Below are 12,246 nucleotides of genomic sequence, written 5' to 3' on the forward strand. Positions count from 1 at the left end.
TATATGTCATAAATTAGTAAAATTTTATATGGTAGTTTCTTAAATTAAAAAATTATATCTTATTATTTCATTGTAATAAATTAAATACAATAGAGTAATAAAATAATTAAAAAAGTATTTTAGTAATAAAACATAACCTTTAATAATAATATTAAATATTTACCTTCTTTTTACCAATCGCCACCATGATTATTATATTGCAAAACTGATATAAAAAATCACTTAATTAAAAAACTTAATTTTAACTATTATTATTAATAACAATTAATAAACTGTTTTTGTTTAAAAATTTCACTTTTACACTTGGAAAACGTGGTTGGTGTGATTTAAATCCACACCAACAAGCACCAACAATTGCCATGTGGTTGAGAAATAGGTTTGATGACAGAAAAGATGGCGCGGTAGTCAGTATTAAAATGGCGGCAATTTTTAAGGAAATTGCAGAAAAATGATAAATATTCGTGTTTGTTATTATAGAAAATTAATAATAAGAAATTATAAAAATAAAATTGAAAAAAAAATGACAATAAATTGTTATAAAAATTGGATTGTTAAATTTTGACTCACCAAATCTGCAGTTGTGAAGTTTCTTCTAAAAAATTAAAAATTTAAATTATTAATTAATTAAAATATTATTTTTTATTTAATAAAAATTATAAAAATCAAACTTTAAAATTATCCAGTTAAGAAAAATAAAATTTTCTTCTTAATAATCTCAATTTTTATTTCACTTCACTTAAAAAATAAATTTCTTTTTTTCTTAAATCAAATCTGAAAAAAAATAATTTCTCGCACTTTTACCTTCACGATTTAAACACATTAACCACTATTTACACAAAAAACACAACTTTTATGAACAAAATAAACCTAAATAATTATTTAAAGATTAAATTAGCTTGAGATATTTAATAATTTTAATAATATTTTATGACAATTTTTTAATTTTTATTTAACAAAAAGCATTTGATTTCCTCAAAGAATTATTTTAAAACAAACCACATTTTTTATTTTTTTATTTTCTAGATCTCAATTTTTTTCTTATTTCTTTTTTGGCCATAAATGAAAATAAAGGATTAGCTGAAATCTAAAAATGTTAATGATTTTTTCTTTTATTTAGAAAATTATTATGAAAATTAAGGATTAGCCGACATTTAAAATTTTTAGAATTTGCTTTTTATTGAAAAAATGATTAAAAAAATTTTTTTTAAATTTCACTAGTAAAAATCTTAAAACTGTAAATGCAATTTTTAAAAAATAATTTTTTTCTAATTTAACTATTAAAAAAAAATCAAAATATTAAAAATTGTCGGTGACTTTAGTATTATAAATTATTAAAAAAAAATTTTTTATTTGTTAAACTTCAAAACTATATGTCTCAATTTTTAAAAATTCATTTTAGTTTATAATTTAATAAGATTAAGCAAAAATAAAAAATCAAATATGTCATTAAATTTGTTATTATTGGTCATAATTAGTTTGTTATAAAATTTTTTAAAGACATTAAAAAGAAGTTAAAGTTAGTAGTCACTTTACCATCTTTTTGAATTTTTTCACAAATAATTTTTTTCCAAAAAGTATTTTTAAAAATTTCAATTTTTTTTTTTTTCTTTTAAAATTCTCTACATGTCCAATTTTTTTATTTTTAATTTTTAAAATTATCAAATAGCTGCACAATTCTATTTTCATAAATTTCTAAAACTATTAAATATGTTAACTCCGTTAATTTTCATAAATATTTTTAATAAAATGCAATTTTGTAAAAATAATTTTTCTTTGAAACAAAAATTATTTGTCAAGAAAAAACTAAAAATAATCAAGTGACTGCTAGTTTTAATGTCATGCAATTTTTTTAAATGTAATTTCAAGAGAAAATGTTTGTTTCTGTTAAAATAAATTAAATCAATTACTAATTAACTTCTACCTTTTTAATACTTTTAATGTAATAAATAAATAAAAATAACAATTGAAACTCAAAAATATAAAGAAGTACCCGATAAGAACGCGTCTTTTCCATCAGCCGGTCAGACCATTTTGTGATTTCTCCCTATTTCTCCCCCGTCATGCTCTTCAGACCTGCGCCCTAGCGGCGAAAATTCAAACTAACTCCTCAGACCGCCAGCAGAAACTTATAAAATAATTTAATCATTGATTATATGGTTTTAATCAATCCTCCGCCTTGCAAACTTTCTCGAATTAAACTAGTGTTTGATGCCAAACTCCATTTTAATAAACTTTAATTAACAGTTTCAATGTTACCATAAAGAATTTAATAAAAATTACCGCGTGAAAATAATAAAAATTAATTAACAACAGTTGACCGCCTGTCCAACAGCCTTATATCAAGTAAGCGTAAATAATATGGCCGATAAGTGGCTCTCGATGATGTTATTAAAAAGAAAAAATCACCACGAGCTCCTATTAAGTCTAATCGTGGGTAAGTTTTTAAAAAATGATTAATTTATCTTTATTTTATTTAATTAAAAATAATTAATATTAAAATAATTTCATTTATTTAATTAAACTAACCTTAAAATATTTATAATACTAAAGCTAGCCGACGTTTTTTTAATTTTTTTTTATTTTTTTTAAATTATTTAATTAAAACTAAAAATATATTTTTAAGAAATTTCAGGCAAATTGTTTTTCAAGGTTTTTTAGGAATTAAAATTTCTACATGAATTTTCATGAAAGATTTTTAACTCACAAATTAGAGGAGAAGCAAGAAAAAATTTATTTAAAATTGCGAATTTAGCTTTCCTAAAAATTATAGATAACAATTTTATATAAAATAATAATTTTTTATATACCTAGTTTATTATTACAAAACAAAAAATTATAAAATTGACAATTTTAATGTCATAAAATTCATGAAACTAATGAATTTAACAGACAATTTAGAAAAAGTTTTTTAAACAAATTATTGTAAAATTTTTATTAAGTCAACAGAATTACTCTCTCTAATTCTTGTAATAATTTTTTTCAATGAAAAAAAAAAAAAAAAAAAACTATAAAGAATTTTCAGAACTAAAGGTGAAAGTACCCAGTACTTGAACACTTATAAAATGGGACCAGTACTCCTGAACAGACAGCATTTTCGAATTGTTATAATACAAAATCCGTAAATTTATTATGAGTAATATGTGCATCTTATAATTATTAAATGATACAGCAATAGATTTCTGTAGAAGTTTTTCAATTATAAATCAAAACAATTACTATTTTTATTAACTTAAAAAGTTGATATGTCGAGAATCGCCGATAGATGCTATTTTTTCATGCGAAAAAAGGTTCTAAATCGTAAACCAAACAATCATTAAAAAAAAAAAAAACGGTGTATTATCATTTTAAGTGAAAATTAGGAAAACGAAGTTGACCCTAAAGGCCATCCCTGCAACTTCCCACTAATTCCTGTTAATTTACCTGGCCCGCTTTTTGAGCTTCTTCGAGTTCTCCAAAAGGTACATGTATTCCTGTGTGTTGTTTTTAATCTCTCTCCGAGCTCAAAAGGATACCTTTTTCTATGCTTTTTGAGCTCTTTTGAGCTCAAAAAGTCTCGATAGAGAAGTTTAGATGGTGAACACTATTTTTTTGAATTTTCAAACCGCAATAACTCTTCCTTTGAATAAATTTGAAACCGATTTAATACGCGATTGGCGGCATTCTACGCAGTTTTTTAAAAGCCTATAAATAATTTCTAGAAAAAGTTTTCAAATTGGTCAAACTAAGAAATTTTCGAGTAACTCCGAAAAAACACTTTTTTCGGTTTTCTTTCGTTCACGATATCTCTCGAACGAATCAACCGATTTTGACCGAATTGGCGGCGATCGACGTGATTTTTCAAGGTTGAGAGCTGATTAGTTTTTGGAATCGATCGGTTGAGCCGTTTAAAAGTTATCCCAAAAAAACCACCAGAAAAAATTTTTTTTCTTATTTTTTTTTTAGATTTCTCCAAATTTCTCAAAATCTATCGGTCCGAATCGGTTCGAATTAACAGGAAATCTAAGTTTGGCAAAGCCCTTTCGAATGGCACCAACCGCGATGAAATCAGTTCAACCGTTCAAAAGTTATAAGAGGTTTACATACTTACACACACACACACACACACACACACGCACGCACACACACATACAGACATAGTCACACACTCGCGGGAATAGTCAGGGAAGCTTCCTAGGACCTCAAAACGTCGAGATCTGATGAAAACTCGATTTTCGAAAAATGGGGTAAAACCAATAACTTCCCTATTTTTGAAAATTTTCAATTTTCTTAGCGGGAAGTTAAAAATTGTACCATCTAATGAAATAGTCTTTTCTAAATAACATATGCACGGAAAAAGTAAACTGTAACTATTCACTCGGATTCCGGTTAGTTTTTTATAGTTTCAAACAGTAAAAGCGGACATCAGGGTGGCAAGAAATATAAATATTACAGAACTTAATGTAGAAAGTATAAAAGCCACAATTTATAATTTAATATCCAAAATAAGTGATTAGTAGCTGTCACTATAGTAAATAACGACTCTTTCATCTTAAAAAATTACTGTTTCAAACAGTAAAAATTACCATTTTAATAAATAGTCCATATTATGAGGAGAAGGGGAACTCAGATGAAAGAGAAGGGGGTCCCACTCTGGGAGAATTTAATATTTGAAACAGTAAAAATTATACTTTTAAAATATACATTTTACCAGCCCAAGCAAGTCAATAATTACAGTTTGATTTTTAGCGTTGCGTTTAAAATTTATCATTTTACTTTGTAAATATTGACGTTGCTTGTATTAGAAATTTACTGACTTTTATTTTATACTTTTACATATCATAAGATCATTTTTTAGTTACGAAATGATAAATATCAAAGTCTGAATTCTTAATTATTATACTTTAACATTTTAGACATTTACATAGCGAATATTACTGTTTGAAATAGTATTTTCTTCCATGTAAAGAGTAAATTGTAACGTTTGAATGGTAAATATTATAAAGTGAATAGTAAAATCACGATTTAACTGTTTGAAATGGTAATTTTTAGCAGTTGATCATTACTTATTATAAATCGACTGTTATTTATTACAGTTTACTTTTTTCCGTGTGGGTGATTCTCTGTAAGGATGTTTTTTGCTGTCCCAGGAATTTTTTTATAAGAAAAATTGTTATTTTGTTAAGGTAAAAGCCCCAATAGATGATCACGTACCAGTATATGATCATCTATTGGGGCTTTTACCTTACTAAAAAAAATTTATTACGAAAGTAAAAAAACATTTCTATTTGAAGCATTGAAAACTAAAATGAAATAAATTTTAGTTTTTTTGCTATAAATTCGTAAACCACCGAAATGTCAGTCCCCTGGGCTGTCCCATTCCTAAAATTAAAACTTTTAAGATTAAATTTTTTTAAGTTATTCCTCAATAATATATAATTTGGGGTCCATAATGTTTTATATAATCTTAAGTAGTTAACTAACAATCTTCTTCAATAAAAAAGTACCGAAAGTTAATTTGTTTCCCCATTAAATTCATTAAACCAAAGTTTGTCCCCAGGCATTTTTAAGATCAGTCCCCTGCCAGAAGTTTCAAAGCCAAAAAAATCCAGCGTGTTATTTTTACCTTTTGTAAGGTTTTATAAGAAGTCTAACTAGCCTTTGGTCTACAGTAAACCATAAGGCCTGTTAGCGCTTTATCGTCATTTTATTTGAGTGTCAAAAAGCAATCCGTTTGTGCTGAAAATATGTGTCCTGGGCCCACTTCAAAAGCTCAGTCCCCCCTGGCAGCTATTTTTATTTATAATTTAGTTATAAAATTAAATCCATAAGAGATCTTAATATTATTCTAATTAATGTAAACATTCATTGAGAACTTAAAAGTTGAATGCATTGAAATAGTTTGCTTTGATTTTTCTCTGAATTTGATAAAAAAAATAAAAGTTTGGAAAATCCAAAAGTGCACGACTCATAATGCTCAGTTAATTATGAAATATAAAAAAAAAAAAAAAAAAATTAAGTCGTTCAAAAATAATTGCCGAAAAAACAACTGTAGTAGGAAGGTACTGCACAAGCGCCCCTGGTGGAATAAAATGTACATAATATCTATAGATATAGATATATCACCATCCATGTTAATTTTACATGGATATATATAGATATACAGTCTTGTAGTTTTCGTTTTTTATTAATTGCAATTAAACGACACTGAATTAATTAATCATTCGCATTCAGTGACCTACAATCGTCGATTAAAATTAAAAAAAAAAAAATTTAACTCAAATAATGGATTTTTTCACAAGTTACAGTGTTTCCGGGTTTCACACATGACGGACAGGAAAATTTTTTGACCTATTTTGGTGTTTTTTTCCAATTCTATTGCAGTAAATCAATTTTTAAAAAGTATGAAATTAATCTCCATTAAATTATCTCGACAATAGTATGCAAAATATCTTGATTCCGTGAACTAACAAGGCTATAATAATAAAAATAGCCGCCAAAATGAGGCGAAAAAAATTTTTCGATCGTAAAGCACTCTCTGATGCTTCGCATCATGAGTCGTGCAAAATCAGTCCCCTGGCAATCAGTCCCCTGTCATGTTATATGGCAAAAAATACACAAATATCGAAAAAGTAAAAAGTAATTCGGCTGTTTATTTATTATAATTAAGCTGATAGTTTTGTAGCCCTTGTTAATTTTTTTTTCTAATAAAATCAAAAATAATTTGGTCGGACAATTTTGTACAGATTTAGGACGTCCTTACAGAGAATCACCCATATATTTTTTGCAAAAACATAAACTATAATTTTTATATTAAATTTTAGCGTTCAACTATACCTCCAAATTTTCAAAGCGGTACCCATAACCTGAACAGGTTGAGGCCGTATAATTTTAACAGCACTATAACCTCTAATAGGTTTATAGATTAGTGATCAGCATTGTGATTTGTATTAATTACTGCAATTTAAATAAGTTTTATGACTAAAAGTTAGTGTAGTTAAAAATTATTGAACGTTTTGAATTGAGTTTTTTTGATTTATAATTGAAAATTTGCTTTGTCATTCATAAAAAATGTAATTAAATAATTAAATACAAATATTTATCATTTTTAAATGAACATTTTAAATATTCACAGTATTATTTTTAATATTATTCAATAATATGTTATATTTCTTTAGATATTTCAATAAAACGTTTAAAATTTTTGGTGTGCCTATCGGCATATATTTTATTAGTTCAACTACTGCTCCCGGAGTGTTTAACTACTGCGGCTTGTCAGAATAGATTGTTCAACTATTACTCCTTTGATAGTCTATTTCAAAAACGTTGTCAAAATATAAATAATCAATTATCTTTGTTATTTTGCTAATCAATTCAAAATTGTTTATATTTTCATAAAAATCACTAATTTTAACAATAATTACATCTTTATATATTAAAAGTAGGGTCAAATAAGTTTTACTTTGAAACCTGTTCAACTACTGGGTACTTTATTTTAAAAAAAAAAATTTTCATTTGTAAAAAACTTTAAAAACTCAAGTTAGTAAGTGCAATTTTTAAAAAATATTTTTTATTTCTAATTTAATAATTAAAAAAAAATAGGTTGGCAATAGCCTAATCGGCTCGGTACCTGCATTTCGAAAGAGTGGGACCAGGGTTCGATTCCGGCGCGCACCAATATTTTTCAATGATTATAAACTAAGAATATGTACGTTTCATTGCCAGCCTCTGTACCGGTCGGGTTTTCTGTGGTTTTCCCGTATAGTTATGGAGGTAAAATGTCATTATAGAAGTACCTCCATACTATTTAAGACCGTAATGCAAATGCAGGTACTGATTATAACGCGTAAGTCGGCCACAGTCGCAGCACATGTGTGTCGAGCATGAAAGAAAAAAAAAATCCCGACATGCAGGGGGGTGGGGACGAAAAAGTGGTTGAGAGTTATAATGACGGGGTTGAGAGATTATATTGCGAAGAAAAAAGTGGAGAGACAATAATTCCCCACCCTCCCTTGTAAAACACTCTACAGTGATACAAGTAAAACCATCCTCAATTATAACCTCATAATAATTAAAAAAAATTAAAAACGTCGGCTAACTTTGGTGTTATAATTATTTATTAAATTTAATAAATTGAATAATTTAATTTATTTAATTGAACTAACTTTAAATAATTTTAGCGTACACAATGGCCCGGCAAGAGGTCGTCAAAGACCGAACATTCCCGTGAGCACCCGACCAAAACGTCCTGAGGTAGTGACAGACGCCAGAATGAAGATAATTCAGAAGAATCGCGCGAAGCTGACAGACGCGAGAGATAAATTGGCAGAAATTGCCAAGCAATCGGACGCGAGGTTGAAGTTAGAGAAATTGCGCTCCGGTTTTAAGAAACCCGGCAATTCTTTTGGGACTATTTCAAGGAAGTCGGGGAGAAATGGTAAGTTGCAGCTGAGTACTAATAAATTCCGCCGCTGTTGGGGAACTTGGCTCCGTACCCCTTGTCTGGAGCTGGACCTGGTCCTGAACATGGGGCTAGGCATGTCATTCCGATGAACCATCTTGGGGACAACCGATGCCGGTTGGTGGTGGCAGGACTGTTAATTATCGCCCGGCTGTGGATTATCCGGAGGAGCCGGTGTATCAGGATGACTATTCTATGGATCTCCAGGTAATTTTATTTTATTTTTTAGAAATTAAATTAATCAGTATAATTTAAAAGTTTTTGAGATTAAGAATTTTCTTTTTAATAAATTTGTTTTATAGAAAAAATTTAAAAATTACTAAATGTCTAATTTAATGTAAATTTTTAATATAAAATCAGAAAATTTGATGATTTACAATAATCTATATTATTAATTCATATAAAATCGGTTTTTTTTAATGGAGTTTAGTTATGCAAATGTTGATATTTGTGCCTTTTAAAGGTTTCATATCATTCTAGATAGTCAATTTATTAAGATAAGTATAGAAACTTCATTAAAAAATATCTCTAGATACATAATTATGATATTACCTTGTATCTTGAGAACTATTGATAATTTTAAAGATATAAGCTCACCCCGACATTACACTCATCGAGACCTTTCATTTGAGTACCCACATCAATTTTTTCATATATTTTATATATTTATATATATCATATATATAAATATATGAAAAATATATAAAAAATGCATGTGGGTACTCAAATGAAAGCTCTTGATGAGTAGAACATCAAGATGAACTTACATCTTTAAAAATATCAATAATTAAGAAATCACCTTTGTATCTTGTGAACTATTGACATTTTTAAGATATAAGCTCATCCCGACATTACACTCATCGAGACCTTTCATTTGAGTACCCACATCAATTTTTCATATATTTTATATAGTTTATATAAGGTCGCCCCAATATGATCATGTACCAGTATATGATCACTCCATGTATTTGTATACCTATATTTGTGAATATAGATATACAAATACATGGAGTGATCATATACTGGTACATGATCATATATTGGGGCTTTTACCTTATATCATATATATAAATATATGAAAAATATATCAAAAATGCATGTGGGTATACAAATAAAAGCTCTTGATGAGTAGAACATCAAGATGAGCTTACATCTTTAAAAATATCAATAATTAAGAAATCATCTTGTATCTTGTGAACTATTGACATTATTAAATATATAAGCTCATTCCGATAAAATTAGCATCTTCTCATCAAGACCTTTCATTTGAGTACCCACATCGATTTTTTCATATATTTTTATATATTTATATATATATCACATATATGTATATATTAAAAATATATCAAAAAAATACATGGCTGGGTACTCAAATGAAAGCTCTGGATCAGAAGTAACATCGGGATGAGTTTATAACCTTTACTAAAATATCAATAATTAAGAAATGACCTTGTATCTCGTCAACTACTGACATTTCTAAAGATATAAACTCACCTCGACATTATCGCTCATCGAGTACCTTTCATTTGAAAGTACCCACATTATTAACTTTTTCATATATTTTATATATTTACATATATATTATATATATGTATACATGAAAAAATATATATAAAAATGCATGTTGGTACTCAAATGGAAAAGCTCTTTTAATAAGTGTAACACCATGATGAGCTTATAACTTAAAAAACATCAATATTTAAGAAAGTACAGTTCAATTTAACAAAAATCATTATTTTTATAAAACCAAAATTTTATTTATTTATTGTTCACATTACCATTGCAGTCACGTAGTGGACTGCAAGCGTTGCTGATTAGTAAATTAAAATACGATATACATTTTTTTTTTATAAAAATTTATTTTATATAAATTTTATGCTAACCTTCTCAACAATTTACTAAATGTTTAAAAATTTGTGTTAAAAATTGATTAATTTCTTAATAATAATCATTAAAAATTTCAATAAAATTTTCTTAGGTTCCTCTAAGAAGAACAGTCAGCAACGAGTACGCAGCCCCACTCTCCACCGCCGCCACTCTTCGGAACGAAGAATAATCCATCATACGTGAACAACTGGTCGAACAAAAAACAGCGTAAACACTTTCAAGACTGGCCTCGTCGAGTGCCAGTCAGCAGGTCTGTGCGCAAAAACCGCGGAGCTAGAATTCCGCCCTCTTAGACAGCTAAAAGTGGCAGTAGCCCGCGCGCCGCAATCTCTGCCGAGGCTAGAACCCGCTTACCACGACGATGACTGGAGCTTGAGAGCAAGTCCCGGACAATAATCGACGAAGATGCGACCTGGAGGATGACGTGACAGTACTACAGTGAGCTCCAGGCAGCCGGGAGTTAAGTCCAGGCTGGACAGCATGAAGTCCAGGCCAGAGATAAACTCTCGCAGCAAAGAGCCTCGATCTACTGCCGGTACAGGATCGTGGTCAGCGAACCTCCAGGCCAATGTCACGCAGGAGTGACATCAAGGAACCTCTTCGAGGATGTCGGGGAGCTCCTCGTCTCGAGGTTAGTCTGACCCTGGCACCGCTGAGGTCATCTTTACAAAAGACCTTGAAGGATGCTACCAAGGCTATGGTGGAGACTTACCACAACCGCCAGGCTTGATGGTCATCCTATGAAGTGCCTGCTGGTGAATCCTAGGCCGAAGAACAATCCAACTGCTCCCTTAAGCTGTACGACCTCTTTCTGAGTAATTATTTATTGTTTTTATTATTTTATTATTTTTTTAATTTTTTTAGGATTAGAAAAATTATTTTGAAGATTATAAGCTATTGGGTTATAATTAACTATTTTTAGAAAATGACCTTGTATCTCCAAACAATATTGAGGTTTTGAAGAGAGAAGCTCAGCTCTATCGTTACATTGAGTATCTTTCATTTGAGTGTCTAATATCAATTTTTCATATATTTTTTATATATTTATATATAGTTATATATATGTATATATGAAAAAATATATCAAAAAAATGCATGTGGGTACCTCAAATGAAAGCCTCTTGATGAGTGTATCACTGCAGATGAGCTTACATCTTTAAAAATATCAATAATTAAGAAATGACCTGTATCTTGTCAACTATCAACATTTTTAAAGATAGTGGCTTCATCCTCATGTTAGCCAGAAATTGTCGGTATCTTTTCATTTGAGTAACACATCAATTTTTCAAATATTTTATATATTTATATATATTATATATATGTATAAATGAAAAAATATATCAAAAATGCATGTGGGTACTCAAAATGAAAGTGTCTCTCAAATGAGTGTAACATCAGGATGAGCTTTATATCGTCAAAAATATCATAATTCTTGACCAAATACAATATAGTTTTTTAATTATAGATTACTTTTAAAAATAGTAAGCTCTTTTCGATGTTGTTAATTCAGCCAGACTGCATCCTGAGAGCCTTTAATTTGAGTACCTACATCAATTTTCTCATATTTATATATATTATATATATGTATATATGATAAATCATATTTCAAAAAATGCATGTGGGTACTCAAATGAAAGCTCTTGATGAGTGTAACACTTCCAGGATGAAAGCTTATATCTTTAAAAACGTGTCATTATTTAAGAAAGGTACAGTGCAATTCTAACAAAATTCATTAATTAATAAAGCAAAAATTTTATTTATTTATAGTTCACAGTGACCGCAGAAGTCGCTTATTATAATTTTCAATTTAATATTTAGAAATTAATAATTTTTCAGATCAAGAAGATCAGGAAGTACTAGCTACGTACAGTCTCCAAGTCTCGGCGCTGGTGCATCGCGCCCTTTTGACGACTGCCATAATT

At 28.6% G+C, this 12,246-nt stretch overlaps 1 pseudogene; it reads left to right on the top strand.

Annotated features, from left to right (window-relative positions):
• The first annotated feature begins 393 nt into the window (after positions 1 to 393).
• LOC123274019 lies at positions 394 to 12,239 on the top strand (annotated as a pseudogene).
• The last annotated feature ends 7 nt before the right edge of the window (positions 12,240 to 12,246 follow it).

This window comes from Cotesia glomerata, unplaced genomic scaffold (assembly GCF_020080835.1).
Source record: "Cotesia glomerata isolate CgM1 unplaced genomic scaffold, MPM_Cglom_v2.3 scaffold_185, whole genome shotgun sequence".
Lineage (NCBI taxonomy): Eukaryota > Metazoa > Arthropoda > Insecta > Hymenoptera > Braconidae > Cotesia > Cotesia glomerata.